At 41.9% G+C, this 23043-nt stretch overlaps 2 long non-coding RNA genes and 1 pseudogene across 3 annotated transcripts in view; 2 read left to right on the top strand and 1 right to left on the bottom strand.

The window, feature by feature from the left end:
* The window catches only part of LOC138942189 (uncharacterized), a 351185-nt pseudogene that overhangs the window by 193584 nt on the left and 134558 nt on the right, over positions 1-23043 (bottom strand).
* The window catches only part of LOC138942007 (uncharacterized), a 166321-nt gene that overhangs the window by 38864 nt on the left and 104414 nt on the right, over positions 1-23043 (top strand). The gene's annotated exons all lie outside the window — the stretch shown is intronic.
* On the top strand, positions 32-6366 carry LOC138942080 (uncharacterized). The gene is made up of 2 exons (XR_011448247.1): positions 32-3561; positions 3650-6366. It is a non-coding gene; the product is annotated as an uncharacterized lncRNA (long non-coding RNA).

Below are 23043 nucleotides of genomic sequence, written 5' to 3'. Positions count from 1 at the left end.
AAGCAGTGGTATCAACGCAGAGTACTTAGTGATCGGTTTTTTTATTAGGTTCCCTTGGTTTCCGGAAGGAGATCGTTTGGCAGCCGAGCTATGTGTCGTGTTGCTCGATTTTGGCGGCAAGATCCGGATGCAAGCTAAGGAGTTCTAAGTAGGACTTCTTTGCTTGCTTTTTCGCAATTTCTTTATTCCGTTTATCCTGATTTCCGCATTTTCGCAATGAAGTGATTGCGCGGTCGCTCGGGCTTCACGCGTGGTTCGCCTTGTCAGCGCTTCGCTCGGTCAACATTCGTAACGTGATCTGTATTCGCGTTATACGTTGAGCAATGCCTTACCATATAAAATAATATATATCTGGTAATTCGTGTATAACCTATTCGGGCTATAACAATATAAAGTAAAACTCGTGTCTCAGTAAAAAGATTTTTGTATTAAAATGATTTTGTTGTAAAAAGATTTTTTCTATTACTGCACACGTCTGCTCACGTTCGTGGTTGCTAAACCATTAATGAGAACATGGATATAAGAAATATCTAGACGGAGTATATTGCTGCGAAGTTGAAGTCAAAGGGGAAAGGAGATTGAAAGTTTTGTGTGACAGATATGAACAACCAAGATAGAGGGGCAGCTCAAAGTAAAGAATAACAGGAATGTGTAGAATCCTATATAATCAGAGAAGCAACAATAGCGTTTCGCTTGCGCTGACGGCAATATTGGTCAGTTGGTCCCGTAATGAATAGTGAATCTTATGTGCGAACTAATCGCAACTGGCATACTGTAAGTGAGAAAAAAGTATATTTGTAATGTTATTTAAAAAAAAACATTTTAAATATCTCTGAGACATTTTTAAGACATTTTAGATTTACAAATGAACAGCTGCGAGCCTAACATGGCGATCATGGAAAGCATGGAGAGGGTGACGATGTCGCCTCCATAGACATAGTATATCTAAATCGAGCGTTTGCCTTTATTTAAGGAATGGGGATAAAAATACATGTAGGAAAGGATATAATCTGATTGATTAAAAAAAAAATTTTAGAGTAGGTGCTCGCAATGCCCGCTCGAAATAATCCAATATGTTACGCTGTTTAGCAAAGTTCTTCAGCTGGAATTGCATACGGTCTTATACCGTATGCAATCCCAGCTGAAGAAATCGCAGTTATAAAAGTACACCGTCTTCTCGAAAAGATTGATTTTGCTTTATTCTGCAAATAAGTGCTATAATTTAGATAATATTTAGATATAATTACGAATTATACTTATAAAACAATAAATAAACATACATAAGCAGATATATTATACGAAATTTCAATCTACTTACTCGATAGCACCAAATATATTTTCTGCAACAGATTCAAATATAACCTTAACCTTACTATATCTTGACGTCGCGATGCTACCGCGTACTGCGTACCGCGTCGCTTGATACATATCATATACGTATATCACATACACATTGTCTCTCAAAGCGTATTAGCACACTCAGGCGAATAATCGTATATGAGCGCTGCGAACGCGCCTTGAGGGACAAAATTGCTTTGCGTGTGTGCGTGCGAGCGTACGTACGTGAAAGTCTGAAACTTATGATGATTATTATGATAATGATGAAGAACGAAAAATGTCACATTTCTGGTATACGATTATCATTTCTCAGGATTGACTGCAACAATCTTATTCACACTGGTGGCAATCGAAAGCTTGCATCTATATTGTATAAGGAAAGTGCCGTTAGATTTTTCATTAACGGCTTGGTTCCTGAGGAATTTTAATCGAAAATGTATTAGACGTAAAACTCTGGATAAGCTACTTGGTAGCGTTGCGGCCTCTGTATATAGGCAACATAGGCAAACCGTTGACAAGCCGAAACGTTTTTTTATATATTAAGGGGACCGGAAAGTAATGTCGTTTCTGCGCATGTCGATATTCGTTTGTCATTTATCAGCTCATATCGATCAGGAAGACCAACAACTTTAGACAATGACATGTTAAGGGCGAAAGTGGAAGCAAATCCGTGTCAGACAATCGAGGAACTGTCAAACACTCTTAACCAACCTTGGTCGACCATCCAAGAACATTTGCAGCAGATTGGTAAAGTAAGCAGAGCAGATGTTTGGGTCCTGCATAATCTGTCCGAAGAAAACAAAGCTAACCGGTCCACCACATGCAATTTATTGCTTCAGCGGCACAATACAGAAGCGTTTTTTGATCGCTTGATCACTGGAGATGAAAAATAGGTCCTCTATGATAATCCAAAACGCAAAAGGCAGTGGCTCTCTCCGAATGAATCGCCACGAAGTACAGCTAAGTCAAGTTTACACCCCAAAGGGCGCTTTTGTGTGTTTGGTGGAGTATTCGCGGGGTCGTTCATTTTGAAGTGCTGAAACCTGGACAAACTGTGAATGCAGACCTTTACTGTGAACAATTGGATCGAGTAAATCAATCTTTACTTGAAAAGTGCCCAGCGATTGTCAACAGAAAAGGCGTTATTCTGCAACACGGTAATGCAAGACCGCACTGCGCAAAACGAACCCTGGAAAAAATTAATGAATTGGGATGGGAGATATTGCCTCACCCACCATACTCGCCCGATATTGCGCCATCGGATTTCCATTTATTCCGATCGCTACAACATTTTCTAAGTTGCAAAAAATTTGAAAATTTGGATGATGTCCAAAATGCCATCTCCAAATATTTTGCTCAAAAACCAATTGATTTTTATCGATCCGGCATTAAAAATTTGCACACTAGATGGCAAAAGTTTGTTGATAACGAGGGTGATTACATCATTAATTAAAAATAAAAACTTGTTAAAAATTTATCTGTTTGAATTTAATGTAAAAAAACGACATTACTTTCCGGTCCCCCTAATACTTAGCGTCGCGACGCTACTGCATCGCTTGATAACATCGGAAATTATATATATAAAATGGCATTCCGAACAATGGAACAAGAGGGTGTTATCGAACCCTAACCAGCGCCTGGAGTTCTCTTATCGTTCTGATCAAAAAGAAGGACGGTGCCTACAGCTTCTGCATAGACTACCGGAAGCTGAACGCGGCATCCGAAAAAAACGTATACCCGCTGCCACATATTACGGCCATGCTCGACAAGCTGCATGGAACCAAATATCTGTCCACGCTTGACCTCAAAAGCAGGTATTGGCAAGTGCCGCTTACTCCGTTCAGCCGGTCTGCAATCACATTTACCGTGCCTGGCCGAGGCTTGATGCAATTCAGAGTGATGCCCTTTGGCCTGCACTCGGTACCCGCTACCTTCCAACGGCTGTTCGACGCGATACTCGGGCCGGAGCTCGAATCGCACATCTTGGTGTACCTCGACGATATTATTATCTCTAGCCATACGTTCGAGGATCACCTACGGCACCTATCCGAGGTGTCTCACCGCCTACGCCAAGCACGGCTCCGCCTCAATCCGGACAAATGTCATTTTTGCCGGACGAGCCTCCGTTACCTCGAGCACGTTATAGACCGCCAGGGTATCCGCACAGACTACGAAAAAGTGAGCAGCATTGCGAATTGGCCAGCACCGACCACCGTAAAGAAGGTACGCCAATTTCTGGGGTGGCCTCATGATACAGGCGCTTCATTGCCGACTTTTCGACCCTTGCTGATAGAGCCGCGCCTTTCTTCAGGTTGACCCATAAAAAAGTCAAATGGACGTGGACGGACTACAAAGAAGCCGGTTTTCGAAGGCTGAAGAAAGCCCTGACCACCACGTCGGTCCTGGCCTGTCCGGACTTCTTGAGGCCATTCGTCCTCCAAACCGAGCACACAGTCTGGGGGCCGTACTAACTCAGCACCTTGACGAGGGAGAGTGGGTTATCGCTTACGCCAGCCAAACCCTCAACGCCGCGGAGCGTAATTACAGCGCTACCAAATTAGAGTGCCTAGCAGTCGTCTGGGGCATTCGGCGGATGCGCGAGTACCTGGAGAGGTATCTTTTCACGGTCCTGACCGACCATCAGGCCCTCCGCTGACTCCAGTGGATCAAAGAACCTACCGGCTCTTTAGAGAGATGGATATTCAAACTCCAACAACACGATTTCGATATCCAATACCGCTGAGGCGCCCTTAACCGAATAGCCGATGCCCTGTCTCGTACACCCGAGGTCAACGTCGTCACGCGGCAACCAACGTGCCGCTGGTACCGCCGCATGCTCGCAGACATAAAAGCAAGGCCTGCCGACTTGCCCGACATTCGAGATGGCCAACTCTATCGGCATACCCTGCACGACCTAGACTTTGGGGAAACACCGTCCGAAGACCAATGGAGGCAATGCGTCCCAACCGAGCAACGCCCCTCCTTGCTCGGCCGAATGCACGACGATCTGGCAGCAAGGCAGCTGGGTACCGTGAAAACCATAGCTCGCGTTGCGCCGCTTTACTACTGGCCCGGCATGTTTAGGGACATCACTCGCTACATTAGAAAATGCCCGACGTGAATAGCGCACAAGGCTTCGTAGCAACGAAGCTGGCCGGAACTCTTTGCGCAACCGTCTACACCACGCCCTGGCAACAAGCGGCCGTCGATTTGGTTGAGCCACTACCGAGATCCACACCTGGCTCTTAACGATGCAGGACCGATTCAGCAAGTGGATCGAGATGGTTCCATTACGCCGAGCTACCACCGAAACTTTAGCTTGCGCCGTGATCCACCATCTCGTCTATCGCCACGGGTGTCGGACAATATTCATATCCGATAACGGGACTCAATTCACGTCCCAACGGTTCAAAACCCTCCTCGCCACCTTTGGTATAGGACACCAGAAATCACCCGTATACCATATGCGTCCCAGTGCAACCCGGTAGAACGAGCCAATCGCATGGTTAAAACTATGATCGCCCTATATGTGGGGAAACGTCATAAAAACTGGGGCGAACAGATCGCCGCGCTACAATTCGCAATCAATACAGCAAGATATGAGGCCACGGGATACACCCCAGCGTACATTCTCCATGGGCGCGAATTGGCGCAATCTCACTCGGAGGATCGGAGATCGCCGGCCCCCGCTCCAAGTCCGGATATAAACCGGAAGCGACTCGAGGAGGCCTTTGAGGTGGTCCGAATCCATAGCTCGCGCGTTCCAAAGGCAAGAATGCCATTATAACCTGCGCCGGCGCGACTGACGTCCACGAATAGGCGAGCAAGTCTGGAAACGCGATTGACCACTTTCCAGCAAGAGCGACATGTTTAACGCCAAGTTGGCCCCCAGGTACATCAGACCCCTGGAAGTCCGGAAGATCCTGTCACCGTCGACCTTCGCGACGGGAAGTGGCACCGGCACGTTCACGTGCAAGATTTGAAACCGGCCCCGAACACCGACGACGAACATCCTGAGCCGGAGAGTTAAGCCAACACCACCGGAGGACAACGCCACCCCACGCCCTCCCACCAGACTCGCCAATAAGACCCACCCCGCATCTAGATTTAAAAAGGGGAGTGGTGTAACAACACCGTTACTAGCGGCTTCGCGAGCCGACCAGCCGCTCGCATTTCCTGAGGCTCGGCGCCTATGGCGCCCCTAAGCTCCCACACCCGTGTCGCGGCTCCTCCGTGGAACCACCCCACCACGCGCCGACTCGCGTGAGTGGGAGGCCGACCGCCAGTATATAAGGCGGTCCGACAAGCGTAGCGTTACCAGTTCCCGATCCTGAGTCCTCTCATTAAGTCCAGATGCGAAACTACCTTTCGTGTTACACCAGGTCACGGGCTACCCGTGGTTATGCCGGGTTACCCGGTTACTGGGACGGCGCATCCTTAGAAAGTAAGACCGTTTCGCGTACACCGCATCCAGATTAGACCGTAAGACCGTTCCGCGTATATCACGACCAGACCAGACTAGACCGTAAGACCGTTCTGTAAATATCGCGTCCAGATTAGACCGTAAGACCGTTCCGCGCATGTCGCGACCCGACCAGATTAGACCGTAAGACTGTTGTAAATATCGCGTCCAGTTAGACAGTAAGACCGTTCCGCGCATATCGCGTCCAGACTAAATTGTAAGACCGCTCCATACCCATACCGCGATCTGATAGCTTGTAAGACCGTTTTGTACATATACCGTGGCCGAGCCCCGTACTCGTAGAATTAATTAGCTCCCTTAGGATAACGACCCGCCTCGCGCTAACTCCACCTTTATACGTGGCCTTTAGACTATACCAGCGTGCTAGTCCTTCTAAGGATAAGACGCAGAAAGTGCCGACACCCCGTCCTTCTAAGGATAAGGCGATCAGGCCGTTGGAACCACATTAAGGGCCATAAGGTATTTTTTCATTAAGTACTTTTTGAGTTATTTTATGTTTTAATCTGACAAATTTTGATATAATAAATAAAATATTTCGTAAAATATTCAGTTTTCGATAATTTTACCGTAATATTTCTATGTACAGAATAATGAGACAAATCAATTAGCGTAAAGAAAAAAACAAATAATTGTTTAAAAAATACATTGTAAATAATTATATACTTTTTTTTAAAAACAATTATTTTTGTGACCTTCACGTGATCTTCACGCAACTATTCAAGGTCAAATTAATGACACCACCTTATCCCCCTTAAAACCATACAACTTTTGTCTGAAACATTTTTCCATATTTAAAGCCGTTTCCAAGATTCAGGGGTGAGGTCAGACTTTAGAGATACCCTGTATAGACTGCGCGTCTCTACATTTCCCTCTACATTTCTATTCAGAACGCTTAAAAAAATAGAAAGAGTCTGTCTTTGTCTAACTTGGAAAGAGAAAAGTAGAAGGGATGGAAAAGATGAAGATAGAATGGTGATACAAAGTATGCTATCTCTGTCTAATACTTGACGAACCCCACTTCTTAATATTTGGTCTAAATATACTATGTCTATGTTTCTATCACAAAAAGCCAAAAAGCATTGTCGGTACATCGCACAGTGGTCCCAAACCCCGAAAAGCTGGCCAAAAGTCGAAAAATAAAGTTTCAATTTAGTTTCGATTTTGACTGTTGGATTGGATAGAGGGAAGGTTTAAATGTCATGAACCGGGATCAGGAAGAGAGAATTGTGTATATCTACTTTTATACAGCCAATACAAAAGTGACATTCGAACGAGTAACACGCAAGGAAAAATTAACTTTGTATTTAGAAGTATTCCAAAATTCGCACGTTTCACCGATTTGAATTTTATAAAATGGATCTTTCAGTTGAAACTAAGTAGAATATGAACATGTATTTCAAATATTATATAATAATGTATTTATAATATAATTATATAATAATATACAAATTAGCATATTATAAATATAATTTGATAAAATTACACGAGAAACTTTTAAAAATTTAGAGAAAAAGTTATAAGTTCCGCAGAGTTCTGCAAAAAAACTTATTGTGGATTGTAGTGTTATATATTATATATTTGCATGAGCTATGCGCGCTCGAGAATAAGAGAAGGCGTGCGCGTGCGTAGTATGATGAGTGAAAGAGACAGATTTGTGCGATATACGGCGGGATGTGCATAAGAGCGAGATTGCTCCGATTCTCTTTCCGGCTAGACCTTTGTACGAAGCACACGTGTAGTAAAGGAAATATATTTAAGAAATAACTCTGATACAGATCTATTGCAGAAATGCAAGCAAAGAAGTCCTACTTAGAACTTCTTAGCTTGCATCCGGATCTTATCGCCAAAATCGAGCGACACGTAGCCCGGCCGCCAAACGATCCCCTTCTAGGAAACCAAGGGGATATAATAAAAAGGCCGATTACTAATAAGCGACGAGTAGTCTCTATCATTAATTAACATTACGCGGGCAGTCAATATTAAGTTAAAGCCACGCAGTCGGCAGAATTAAATACGACAGAACAAGGAGTGAGTCTCGCAACCGAAACTCGACTCCAGACACGCACACGCCAAGATATCCACTATTGAAATACGCGACGCGAGCTAACGTACGGAAACCTTGTAATTAAGCCAATTTGTGAATAAAATATATATATATGTGGCGGCCTACGGCAACCACAAAAACGGTAGCGCGATATTTGCGAAATAATTATCGTTTCCCGCAAGCGCTCGCTCGTCAGCGCGTAGTGCGGGAGACGCCGCTAGTCAGCGCAAGACGCTCGGGCTGACAAGGGAGTGAAAAGCAGTCCGGCGGGCATATAGCGCGTCCGCGCGTAGTTTTGGGCAGCACCGCTAGGCGACGCAAGGCGCACGGGCCAACCTGCAAGTGAAAAGCCGTTCGGCCGAAATGGGAGTGGTGCACTTGGACACAGTATAATTGGACACGGTGCAAATGGACACGTTACAAATGGACACGAGATTTTGCACACGGTTCAATTGGACACAGTGCATTTGGACACAGTAATTTTGGATACAGTAGCTTTTGGACACATAAGAAAATACGCATCGTTTACTTGGACACCGCTCAATTGGACACTGTTCATTTGGACACCGTTCGTTTGGACACAGAAAGATGCGCACCGTTCATTTGGACACCGTTCGTTTGGACACCGTTATTTGCCCACCGTTCGTTTGGACACCGTTCATTTGCCCACCGTTCGTTTGGACACCGTTCGTTTGGACACCAAAATTTGATTTAAGTTATACGACGTAATCCACACCAAATTTTTGTTTTAAATAAGAAATAGGTTTGGGTTAGGTTATATCTTCCGGAAGTGGAGCCCCCCCGCAGGGGGGGCGGAACCCACTGTATCCATGCATGACATCCAAATATGCGAAAGACTAAACAAAGTGCTAAAAGCAATGTAAAATTAATGACATCAGTATCAGAGATATATAAGTATGAATATATTTTATTTTGACAGATATTATAACCTTCAAATGTATCTCCTTTTCACGATTTCACATTTTACATAGATTTACCAGTATAAAGTGTTATAAGAATACTGATTATATTTTCCCAAAATGATTTTTATTTCTCTCCATCTGTTACATATTCAAACAAACAGTGAGCATGTTTCTGTGTACAAATGAACGGTGTCCAAACGAACGGTGGGCAAATGAACGGTGTCCAAACGAACGGTGGGCAAATAACGGTGTCCAAATGAACGGTGTCCAAATGAACGGTGCGCATCTTTCTGTGTCCAAACGAACGGTGTCCAAATGAACAGTGTCCAATTGAGCGGTGTCCAAGTAAACGATGCGTATTTTCTTATGAGTCCAAAAGCTACTCTATCCAAAATTACTGTGTCCAAATGCACTGTGTCCAATTGAACCGTGTGCACAATCTCGTGTCCATTTGTAACGTGTCCATTTGCACCGTGTCCAATTGTACTGTGTCCAAGTGAAGGCCACTCGGCCGAAATATAGGTCAGACCCCCTGCGGAGAAAGGACACGAAGAAAGTTATAGGCGCCAGTCGCCTACTTTCAAGCGCAAGTCGCTAACCCTCGACGGGCGAAGATTCTTGGCGCCAGTCGCCTACCTTGCACTGCAAGGTACTTTAAACGTTGGCAATTAACACGGCGCCAGTCGCCGCACCATCATCCACGACGCCACGGGAAAGGAGTACCGTTCCGCTACCCACGGTAGCCGATTTCACTATCCGGCGAAGGACGCGCCCAACGCCACTCCATAGGGTGGCCAAGAGGAGGAAGGTGGAAAAGAGCTCGCTAAATACAAGCAGCTCTCGACTACCAGGCGTCAGTTCGCCAACCACCTCTGGCGCCCGGCCGCCATCAGCATTGGGCGCTAGATCGCCATCTGCCTCCGGCGCTTGTCCGCCATCCATCGGCGCCCAGTCGCCAGCATCACCCGGCGCTCGTTCGTCATCAGTCGGCGCCCAGACGCCAGCATCACCCGGCGCTCGTTCGCCATCAGTCGGCGCCCAGCCGCCAGCATCACCCGGCGTTCGTACGACATCAGGCGCACGGTCGCCATCTCCCGCCAGGGGCTGCTCCCCGACGATTGCCGGTAGCTGCTCCCCAATCACGCTCAGTGACGGATCACTGTCGCCTATTGGGGCGGATTCACCGGTGGTCTCCGGCTGCTGGCCACCATTCAGTGGCCACGCCAAGGAGAACGTTCGCTCCAACGCCCAGTCAACCAGCGACTCCCACGCAGAGAAGAAGCAGCGAAGGAAGGACCGGCTTCGGGCTCTATTCGGCGCTAGCCCGCCTAAGTTGATTAACGGGCTTTCTGGCCCGGAAATCAAGAGGGACCGTCCGATCTCTTTGCCACGGCTAGAGCGGATCTTGGCGTCTCCAGCAAAGACGTGGAAGATTCCGCCGCTGATTTCGCCTATCAAAATCTCGCCTCGGAAGGAGTATTCAAGGCAGAGAACATGGGGGACACAGACTAGCCCAATTCCGTGTCCAGGCCTTAAGAGGACGGCCGACGCGTCGACTCAAACGAAGAGACGCGGGGGCAGACAGAAGCCCATGTGCAATAATAATAACTCTTATGCGTATAATCGTAACTTGCGCTACTGATGTATAAAGGAGGAATAAATACACCTTATGTTTGAAAGCTGACTCATTCATTCGCCTATCTACCTGTAGGATAAGTTGGGTAATATCCTACCGAGAATCCTAAAGCGATAGATCTCCTATCCCATACCGTAACCCAACAAAATATATATATATATATATATATCTTTATTCCAACTACAAGAGTGTCATTATCAACTACATCAAAATCAGTAAGTCTCCGGGGTCATAACAATACAAATACAATATATAATCCTTTTATAATAAATCTTCTTATTTCAACAAAGTTACTAGTTGCATTTAATATTATTGTTAAAACCAACAAAGAATAAATAAAATTATGAAGTTTGTTGCAGTTTATAATTGAAATTGAAGTATCCTGCATTATGTTATTTTATCGATTTGTGTTTATTTTATGTATTTGTGTAAATTTTGGCGCCTTAATGTTTTTGCGCAAGTTAACAAATCTGACAAGAATGAATATAAAAAAGTTATTAGTAATACATTGCCTGTTTATATCGTTGCTTCGAGAGCCGATCTTGTTAACTCAACTATATGCGGAAAGAAATTACGAGAACTATACCCATTGAAAGTTGATGTAAATAATGTGATTCTGTGATTTGTGATTTTTCAAATGTGAATTTGAATAGAATTTGTAATACATTTGTAAAGTCGAGCTGCAGAGCATTAAAACTACGTAATTTTAAGAACAAAACAATATATTCGTTTTACAAAACAAGAAAAATAAAAAAATCTGAAAATACTGTTGAGAGCGCGTTAAAGTTAAAATTTTAAGTTTCAAAATACTTTTTTAATTTTTTTGTTTACGATGATTTTTCGCGGATTTAAACGGTTCCAAAAGAGCCTAATTTTTAGTGTATAAAATACTGTTCTTTAGTCTTTTTATTTGAATAATTAATAATTACAAGCAAATTTTTATAGCTTCCAAAATTTTGAAATAATAGAGAGATTTATTTTGTATTTATTTTATAATTGTAATGTTTTAGCGCTTACTTTTTTTATAATGATAATTGGAACAATATATTCGTGCATCAAAAATATTTACTTGGAAAACATAAAACTAATACTACAGCTAGTAAGTATCGTATTTAAATTATTCGTAATTTTGATTATGTATTATACTCGTATTTGAAAAATCACGATTATGCATTGTACATTAAAATGATATTTGACTATTTAAAATTAGTGTATTTTCAAGTCGAATAATTTAATAAGGATATATCTTAATAAAAATCAGCAAAAATTTATATATAGATTTATATATTAATAGTCATCTTGTATATGCATATATTTTTTTAAGTTTAAATAATGCTTCTTTCTTCAAGTTTTTTCATTTAGTTAAAGCATATGTTGATTTTTCTATAAACATATTACTGAAAATTCTATATTGCGATTTAGATGTGGAGAAGATGTCCCAGGAAATGAAAATATTTTATTTTTCTCTTCATGTCGAGAAAATAGAATTGGAAAATTACTGATATGTTTTTCTGTATACACAAATACGAAAATAATATTCAGCCAAAATTGGATGCTAACGCAATACCTACTATTCACGGTTTAAAATTTCTGAGTATGAATTGGATAATTCTTCTTCATACCATATATTTTTCATATTGAATTATATCGGTGAGTAATTAGAAAAAAACTTATAGAATTAATACATATATACATCCTATTTTCTATATACAACAGAGATTATTTTGTATATATAGACAATAAAACATTCTTATGGATATTCATTTCGGATTTCTTCATTCAAATATTAAGAAACATAATTATACCGACAGATACCTTCTTGTTTTCAAGCGGATTTTTAATAGCCTATTTATATTTGGAGGATAAGATGGGTAAAGATAAAACCATATCGATTAATTACAAAGCAAAATTAAATGAATTCTTTATTTATATAATAAAAAAATTTATTCGGTACATTTTTCTCGCTTATTATCTTTATTTGTTACGTCCTGGCGAATCCACGATTCCTTCCTTCCGCAACGTTGCGGCAACGATAATCGATCGGTGATAAAAATGAGTCGTTCGATAAATAGAGCATCTTGCGCAACGCATTTCTTTAAACATTTAGTCATCTGTCAATATCTATATCTATAGCAACCGTGAGAAAGACGCGAGAGACCGGTGACGAAATCGCGCCGGTCGTCTAAAAATAAATAAAAAATCAGTAGATATCCTCGCAATAAAATTTTCCAGCGGAAGAATAAATTGATATCGAAAAGATAATAAAATTTCTTCTAAGAAAATATCTGACAAACACAACTAAATCAATAATGACGAAATATTCAGTAAACGCAGCTGCGTTAATATTGATAAAAATAATCATAAGGAAGTAAGACTTTTTCTAATCAGATCACGTGCGCAAGGGAATTCTAATGCTCAAGAGACTTGAACTGATATCGAGATCACCAATCGACGATCACCACGGGTAAAAATTCGAAAAGTGAGAGAAACACCCCGCCTAATAAGGACATTAGCACAATTTTTAATTCGTTAAAATGAAGAATCCCCACTTCTACGCAATTCCAATTCGTTGAAGTTTTTGGAAGATTCCCGCTCTTGGAATTACAATACACCCCGAAAAGAGAATTATAAAAAGGGGACTCGGAAAGACATTTAGACACAGTTTTTTCCCGTCTTCAACTTCACGCAGTCTTACTCTGTGCTTCGCGAGTTAGGCACTTGTGCCACCACTGTCCTCACTTGGGATCATCTCCAGGTCAACCACAAATCGAACATCGGACTGTCGATATGAAACGCAAAGCAAAACACCGTATAAATTCTCCACCCCTCCACCTCTGAATTACTATTTAAAAAAGTAAGTTTAATTAAATAATATTTCTTTTCCTCCTTTTTGTCTTGTTTCTTATTTAAATCAAAACTTTCCGAAGAATGTCTTATTCTTTTAAATCATCAACCCATTCCGGCGATAAATCTTAGAAAGTTTTAACTCCTGATTTTAATCTCACACGTATGCGAGCGACCAATTTTATACTTCCGACCGTTATTAACATATACACTTATTTACTTATACATATTGATTTTGATTTTATTTTTTTTTACCTTTTAATTAAATATATTTTCATATTGTATTAACCAGTCAAAACCTAAAATTTAACGATAAAACTTTCCCTCGTCATTCTGACTGATGCCCTCCGTATTAATGTAACACCCGCGAATTAAAACTCACACACACACACATGTACACACTCACATACTAAGGAAACAACCAGTATTATATTTTTATTTTATATATATATATATATATATATATATATATATATATATATAATAGATGTAACGATGCATCCCTCCACCGTTACCCGGCCGTCGATCCGCCGGAAGTCCGCCGCCCGACAAACACCGGTCGGGCATAATGCGGAGGCGCCGAGCGCCCATTTTTAAGATATAGAGAAAAGCGTTCGAATTTATAACCGCCGTCAAGACGCGTTGTTTACCGGGAATCGTCGCCGCGCTCGGGTAACCGTACCGACCGTTCCCGAAACCGCCCGAGTCGCGCGCGGCGGTTCAACTTTAAACAATATGCCCTAAAACAATCAGGCATATTACGCACGCGCACCCGCCGGAGAAAGCGGTATAAATAAGGGCACATTTTCCATATCGAGACCAGATCTTCCGCAACCGCCAGAGTCAGTACGACGCCTGGAACCCAGAACGATCCTAAAGCACGCTCCAAGAGAGAGAAAACGGGGTTGGGAGTACCCAGCCTCCGCCGAGAGTTTGCGGCATCTCTAAGAGCGATCCTGTGAAATCTTTGCGACCGAGGAACACGAGGTTGGGCGTACTCAGCCTCCGTCGGGAGTTCTCGACACCTCACACGCATCCGTCCACCTACGTGCAACGGCGATCATCCAGTGGTAGGGAGTTCCCTGCCATTGACGGGTGTTCCCGTCGGCCGTTGCACTCCTGCATTCTACGGGAAAATCATCCCCGGCGAAAACAATACCGTGATATCCGCGAACTCGCAGGGATTCCGCGACAGCCATTACCGCGATCGGACTCGCCATTGATACGGCGCGCTAAGTCCCGCTTAAGGGGGAGGATCTAATCCGGCCGCGACATCGATCGACGCAATCAGATCGATACCGACACGTTTAAGGACCGCCTACCGACCCGACCGAAATTACCGCCCGGTAGTTAGCGGCCCCTGCCGAAATCTAAATCCGCTCTCGTAATCGATATATTTTTGAATCGCCGAAATCGCGCTCCGCACCGTGCATCCGTGAATCCGTGCATGTAATTCGGATGCACCGCGACCGACACGACCACCCCGCTAAACAATTCCGACACTCACACATACACGAGGGCGTTTTGCTGCATACACGCTATCACACCCCCATACTTTCGATATATTGTAAATCCCATGTAGATATTACACGTTCGCACACGCACTCGCTCGTTTATCATCTCACTCACACACCAGCGCACACGCTCACACACATACAGCGCTTATACACATACACTCTCTCTGTATACACACATACTTACACGTAATAAATTATATTCTACCTAACATATCTTTCGTTCGTCTCTCGATACCCCTTTCACGAGCCCCGGATCCCGACCGAGTTATCCACGACCGCCTCGCGAAAGCGGTTTATTACATTGGCGCCCGAACAGGGACCGTTTTTTTTTGTTACCTGACCGTATCGAGACACGAATCCTCTGTAAACGAGACGAAAAGAGTGCAACGCGAATAGAGATAACAATAATATATTAAAACGAAAGAAACAAGAGTATAGAGCAGTTCGTATAAATAATAGCCTTGGATGACAGTAATTATTTTACAGGCGAATAAGATATATTATTTCCGCGGAGATCGGCACGACCGTGCGTAACAGTATCAAATTACCGGGCGTCTTACGCGCTTTGCCTCGACTTTTCGGCCGCGAGGATTTCCGCCGTACGAGACTTAATTAGGCCGCGACAACTAAAGAAATCTCTCGAATACGCCGGTAACTACTTTACGCACGCTCGTGAATCCGCTTCGATATAATAGAAAATACTAGATTGCACGACTCAAATCGGTCCGTTGGTCCGGTTCGCGGTAAGCCGATATACGTCTCAATAAACTATCGATAACGACTGTGGTGTACGAGTCGCGCGGCGCAATATTTTGCGCGAGTCGGAATATCGATCGCGTGATCGCAAAATCCCGATAATGCGCAACATACAATTATTACAAACGCGAGACTAACATTAATGACTGTCGGCGGCGGCGAAATAAATAGAGAGAGCCTATTCTACATAATTCGGATGAGCGACATGTGCCCGTCGACCGTGCGACTTAATCTACCAAAACTATTTACCAAATTAATCCACTAAAACGCGTGGCTCGACAACTATTAAGGGCGCGACTCATCCGAATTAATTACCTACAATAAATCGGCAGCAAACTCGGGTCGACGACGCTCCTCCCACCGGCAGGAATATTTTGGCTCTTTCCTTAGCGATCTCGTTCTCGCTCGTACACTCTGGGCGACCTGCGTCCTTCCTCAAAGCTCGCCGAACAGTGCCGAGCGAGAGTCCTGCAGGAGACACGCCGGCGCGATAAATGGCTATCGCGCCACTTGTGGCGCTTTCGCGTTACGCAGGGCTGTCCTGCGGTCCTCGCGATCCTTGATGTCATCACGGCCGTGTTGGTGGGTTCATCGCCCCGGAGTTTCCAAGATTTTCTTGTTTGGCTTAAAGGTGCGGGCTTACGGCTGCGCCCGATCGGCTCTCTTTCCTATTTGATCGAATAGGTTCCGGATTGAGAGTCCACTCGTCGCTCCGTCCTTGGGACTCCCTCGCTTCGTGCGGGTGGAGTGGCCTCCCCTTTGGCCGGATTATTCCGGCCCTCCACTCTCCTTTCCTGCCGTAAGAAATATACATTATAGGCAGCGATGTTTATTAGTCACTAAAAGTGTTTTTTAATAGTTAACAATTACGACCTGACGTCTCCTGTTTCCTTGGTGTTCTGGACTCCCATTCTTGGCCGCCGCTCTTCTCTCTTCTTCTCCTTCCGCCGGATGGGATCCCGCCACTCGACCTCGTGCCGATAACCAATTCGCGGGCTCATTTCGAGCTTACAGTTTCGATTTTTCCTAACCGAAAGTCAGATCCCGCTGATCTGACCATCGGGCCACTTTCTCCCTAAATTAGGAAGACGCAGGCCCCCGAAAAACCGCCCCCGATTGGGCCATTCGGCCCTTGTGACAGACATCCCAAAAACGTCACGTCACAATATATATATATATACACAGGATGCGGTGCGGGAACTTCTTTATTTAAAAAAATCATAAAACAAAAAGTATTAGATATATCATTTTAATTCTTTTTTTTACATAGAGGTACATTTAAAGTTTTTTTTTAATTACTTCTTGAAAATGACATCTTGAAGGTGGCCTCCGTTCTGGTCAATACATTGGGAGAGTTGAAATCGGAAGTTTTGGTCCACTTTGTCCAACATGTCTGAGTCGATGTTGGCAATAGCAGCACGAATATTGTTTTTCAGATCATCCAGGGTTTTTGGACGATTGGACTTCCCCGAATGTCTTATCTCTTTGAGGGGTGATCTTGAGTGGACAGCACGCTCGCCGGATTTAGCACCCTGTGATTATTTTTTATGGGGATATCTTAAATCCTTGGTGTATACCAGTCGTTGAATATGATGGTTAGCAGTTTTATCCGTCTAAACCCGCGAAAAAGTGTTCAAAATTTGCCTTAAAAAAACAAATTTGTAACTAGCAACTACATAATTATTCTTAAGAACAACTATGTGTTTTTTTATACTAATTGATTCTTCTCATTATTATGTGCATATAAATATTGAGGTAACGGCAGCTGACAATTCGATAGATAAAAGAAAAATGTTGAAGACCCCTAAGGGACAAAACGAGGGGCCTTCTCATTTTTTTTTAAATGGAATCTAATTTTTGTTATATTAATAGATTTTTTAAAAAGTTATAAGGGCAGAATGGCTAAAAAGTGAATAGTTTACGAGATAGTTTATACTTTAATTTGATATAATTTTACATAAACTTGGAAGTATCTCGTAGAATATTAATTTTCCGATGAATTTATTTCAATATTTTTTTATGCATAAAATAATGAGAAGAATCAATGGTGTAAAAAAAAAAACAAGTTTTTATGAATTTAATTTTTACTTGTATGTATGCATGAATAACGAGTCATCTATCAATTAATGTAAATAGATCAATTAATGTAAATAGATTAGAAATTTTATACTTGCCTTCTAAAATGCCTGTGATGCATTTCCAGCAATCGAATGGCCCGGTTGTCCTGGTAAAAGATTAACCAGTCGTCCGTTTCTTCCATAATGTACGTAATAATAATACACCAATAAAATAAACATTGATGATAACAATATAGTGATAAATATCGTTTCTTGATGTTTTAGACCGTTTTATTGATCTTGATCTTCTTCAACTTACTATTTTACTGATACTTGAATACACGTTACAAAAATCTTTTTTATTTTTATTGTTCATTTAATTGTTAAAAGTTTCCGTAAAAATAATATAATATATATTTAATAATATTATAATAATTGGATCAAGCTAACAACTTGCGATATTTGAGAAAACTTATATGTAAGAATAACGCGTTCATACTTATTTTGGTATTATTAAATATTGTTTAGATTTTACAATAAAATGTTATAAAATTTTTATTTTATACAAATACTGTCGATTATCTAAGAGATTCACTTGATGCGATAATTAGTTGAAATATTACTCACTATATGTTTGAAATGAAATTGCAAATATTTTTAAGCCTAAGCAGATACATGTATCAGTAAAACAAATCTTTGCGAGCTATAAAGATCTGAAGCCTGTATTTATAGCCAGTCTATACTGTACTTTTTCCACCTAAAGATAAGAACGTATTAAAAATAAGAGTGTCATATTTTGAAAGGAAAACTAGTTAAACCGGAAACACTCACGGAAAAGAAATTAGATAAAAACTGCGTATGGTAACTAGATTTCAATCATAATAAATGGGCAGCAAACATCTTAGCTGTGACACCTATTTATTAGGTGCAATAGCAAACCGTTTTGCTGCAGTTTAGAGTTTTATTTTGGAAACCATGATTAGCTATGGTAGCGAAAATTTGTTTTTCCGTGCTTGAGCCATTTTCTGTACCAAAATTGGTAAGATCGATTACGTTTCAAAAATCGGTATAATCGTTTTTGTGGTTGTTGATTTCGAATCCGGAGTCGTAACTTTGATATCGCGCATCTCTAAAACCATACGTCCAAAAAGAACCTAACTTTACTTAGGATACAAAATTTTATTCAGATCCATCGAAATTTATCGGAGTTATTCAATGTGTGCATATATCCGTCTGTATCAACTTTAAGTAATGCGCGTTTTCTTATATAAAGTATAGATCGCGCATTCCAGAATACTCGTGGTCGAGTGGCAGGCGATGATTTGTATAAATTGGACATCGCCATTAGGAGAGCCGATATATACAGAGTGTCCCAGACCATCCGTACACCCCTTCTAAAATGAAAATGAATAAATTGTTATTTAAGTCTGCGTTTGTGTCGTCAAGTTTTTCGCTTAGGTCCCTTAATTCCGTCGGGTTTCTAATGACTTTTCGCAATTTTATCGGTCTAATTTTGTCCAATGTTTTTTCGTTTCGTTCGTTATGTGTTATCGTAAGATTGTAATCTGGTAGCTTTGTCTGTACGATCGTTATTATCGCGGGCTTTTTTGTCCGTATTATGACGTCTTGTGTTGTTAGTTTACATTTTTCTTTTAGTGTGATTTGTCCGCTTCCTTTTATTTCTATTTTTCGCGTTGCGTCGTTTTTGCACGTTATTTCGATCGGTTGGTTTGCTCGTGTAGAGTATAACCATGAGTTCGCATTATTCAGCGCTATCCATATTGTTGTATTCGTGTGTATGTGTCGAATATTACAATGGTTTGTGTATGTTTCTAATTGTACATATGCTTGTACTTCGCATAGCGCTCCTTCGTCTAAATGATGTACGGGATAATTCTGTTCGCAAACATATTGATCATTGTTTTGCACGCATTTATTTAGATCGTTTTCGTCAGGCATAAAATATGTTCGGCTATCTACGTCTATCGCTATTAGTGGTTGATTTACCTCTATAAATATAAATGTATTGTTATATTTGTGCGTAGGTAATGGGATTGCCTTTATTATTTCATACTCGGGGTATGTGATTAGCGGAATCTTTATAATCGTAAATATATTTGTATTATCGTAATAGGCGCTAATTGTTAAGAACTTTTCGATTGTTCTCCAATTTTCTGCGGATATTTGAAATGGGAAGTGTGTTCCCTGCGGTATTTGTGATGCTGTTTCCTTGAGGTTCTCTAGGATGCTTTCTATGGGTAGTAATCTTATGTCGATTACTCCTCCTTTCGCGTTGGTCAGATACGCGATAATGTCCGTAAGATCGTTTGTTAGGTCTTTTATTATGGCATTTAATATTATAAAGTGTTCGTCGAGATCTTCTCGTTGTCCATAGCCGGTTTCTGCTTGTATCCAGGCTTGTCGCATCTTCTCTGTTATGTTTAGAAATTGTTCTTCATTTTCTTGCAGAATTTTCTCAACATTATCCACATGTGCAATTGTTGCGTTTAATATTTTAATCTGATTTTTCATCGCGTGTTGCAGCGTTTGCTGATTTCTTTGCATGAGATTTAATTGCTCTTTGAGTGTTTTGGCTATCGTTCCTAGACCGTCGATTAACCCTCGTTTTGTCTTCCTGGGTGCTTGGTACGCGATTTTCAGATGTTTCAGCAGTTTTTCTGCTTGTTCTCTGTCCTTTTCTGCTATCTGTAGCAGGTTGTGGCAAGTTTCTTTCATTTTTATTTGCAATTTATCGTAGCATAGAGCTCTCGTCTGTGCCATATAGTTTTTCAATTGTTCGTGTCGATGGTCCATTGCGGCGATGTCTAGTTTTATCACCATTTTCCATATGGATTCGATTTGGCTTATCTTGCCCAATTTTTCGAAATAGATACCCGGCCCATATTTAAATTCTTTTATTTCTCCTTGGGTATCGGGTTTGGTTTCCTTGCAGGTGCTCCATGCAATAAGACTCCTGTAATAGAAAGCTTTATATTATAATATTTTCTCAGAATCATGCGGTGCACTTCCATTTTTCTCTGGATGCATATGCAGCTACTTTTGTTTTACCTAGCCCTCTCCAGGCTATTTATTCATTCTTTTATTCAGTCTGTCTTTCGACGTCGTCCTGTCGTTTTTTACGAGCGTTATATACGATTGGTGTTGTGCAGAAGTTTTTTTTTTTGTTATGGCTCCTAACTGCCACGAGCTGTTCTTTAGCGCTGCTCAGGCTTCTCTTAGGGGTCAATATCCTTTAGTGGACGTGCCAGACTTGTCGGACCATTTTGCTCGTTCCTTTCGCGATCAACTCTCGGCGCCCGCGCTTGTTCGCGAGGTCGACTTGCTGGGTCTTCCAGATTTGGTGGTCGATCGTGACGTTGCGTTTGTGCCGGAAGTGCCTGTGGACGCGCCGCCGCCCCATATCAATCGAGGTCGCGGACTTGAGTTCCGTTGGGATCCGGCGCCTCGTTTTGTGGTTCGCGGTCGTTTCCTTAACCCTGAGCCTCGTCCTGTGGGTCGTGGTCAGGCCCTCCTTCAGGCTATGCGGGAGTGGAATCTGGGTCGCGGTGCTGGACGTGGTCGTGGAGGACATTAAGGTAGGAACTTCTTTAATTTTTTGTTTTTTGTTTTCGTTATCATCTATTCTATTTTTATTTTATTCATGCGTTTTTCTTTTTTCTTATTCTTCTTCCTCCTGCTTTTTTTTTTAATTTTCGATGAACGGTTTCAGTCGGTTATGGTTTATGTGGACGCGTATGGTTTTCCTTCCCCTTTTTATCGTGTAGTTCACTTCCGAATTCTTTTCAATTATTGTGTAGGGTCCGGTCCATAGGGAGTCCAATTTCTTTGATCGTCCTCGGCGAACTGTTTCGTCGTACAAGAGGACTTTTTCTCCTACCTTAAGTTTAATTTCTTTCGTCTTTTTATCATAGTTTTCTTTGGTTTTTATTTTTTCATTTCTTAGATGCTCCTTTGCAACTTGCTGTGTGGCGCGTAATTTTTCTTTTAATTCTTGCGCGTAATCATCGTATGTATACGTGGGCTTAGGCGGTTGCGACAATGTCGTCGGTAATGTTGCTCGGTGCCCGTAAATTAATTCGAAAGATGTGAACCCTGTCGCCGTGTGTGGTGTTGTATTGTTCGTAAACATCGCGTAGGGAATCCATTCGTCCCAATCCGTTTGATCGGCATTTATATAATGTCGGAGGTATTCGGCTAGCGTTCGATGAGATCGTTCTAGCGCTCCGTTGCTTTCCGGATGATACGCGGTTGTTTGAATCTTTTCGATTTTTAATAGTTTATATGTGTTTTTAAATATTTCACTTAAAAAATTTGTTCCTTGATCCGTTAATATTTTTTCTGGGATACCGTGTTCAAAGATTATTTTTGTCGCGAATTTTTTTGCGATTGTCGCGGCTTCCTGGTTCGGTATCGGAATTGCTTTAATAAATTTTGTTAGATTATCTTGGAACGTTAAAATATATTTATTTTCATTATTAGTAATCGTTAGTGGACCTACGATATCTAAAGCACATTTTTCAAAAGGTTTGTCGGCAGTGTCCGTTATTATTAGCGGTGCCTTAATTTTTCGCGATAATTTATTTTTTTGACAAAATTCGCATTTTGTTATATAGTTTTCGACATCTTTTGTCAATCCTTGCCAATTATGCACTAAGCGAATTCGATTAATCGTGCGTTCTTTTCCTTAATGCCCTCCCACAGGTGCATCGTGATATTCGTATAGAATGCGTCGCTTCTCGTCTACCGTGTATTCTCGCGTTATCTTCGTGTCGGGGCTCTCATCCTCCTCGACGCTGTTGATATCCGCCACGTGTCGACTTAGTGCGTCAGCGTTTCTGTTCGCTGTCCCGGCCTTGTGGATGATCTCGTAATGGTATTCTTCCAATTTTAGTCTCCATCTAATTAATCGAGATCCAGGGTCGGTTACATTAAATAACCATACGAGCGATTTATGATCTGTGACTATCGTAAATTTTGTCCCGTATAAGTACGGTCGAAAATGTTTAACGGCCCATACTATTGCTAATAGTTCCTTTTCGGTCGTATTATAATTTTGTTCGGCTTTTGCTAGTATTCGACTGGCATAGGCTATTAGTTGATCCTGTCGCCTCGATATACCGGGTGTCTCGAAGTTCCTGCTAGACTTCCTTTTCCCTCGGTTGTAGGTGTCGACTGTCTGACGGAGTTATCCTTGCTGTCGCTCGTTCTGTCGATTCCACGGAATTTTCTGCTTCGTGATTATGGACCTTTGCCGGTGTTGATCTTGTTAGAGCTGGCGTATCCCACCGCTGCCACCAATTAATGTTGTGCCTCTAGCCGCTAAGGAAGAGGTCTTTTGGGATTTGTACGCCCAAAGGATTAGGATCCACGCCCGAAATAAGACACTCCCGAATGTTAGGTATAATTTAGTATATTTTGCAAGAT

Source organism: Polyergus mexicanus, unplaced genomic scaffold (assembly GCF_030449975.1).
Source record: "Polyergus mexicanus isolate NDT 795.1 unplaced genomic scaffold, iyPolMexi1.0 SCAF_21, whole genome shotgun sequence".
NCBI classification, from domain to species: Eukaryota; Metazoa; Arthropoda; class Insecta; order Hymenoptera; family Formicidae; genus Polyergus; species Polyergus mexicanus.
Note: the sequence above shows the minus strand (reverse complement) of the source record. Positions and strands in the feature narration are given on the sequence as shown.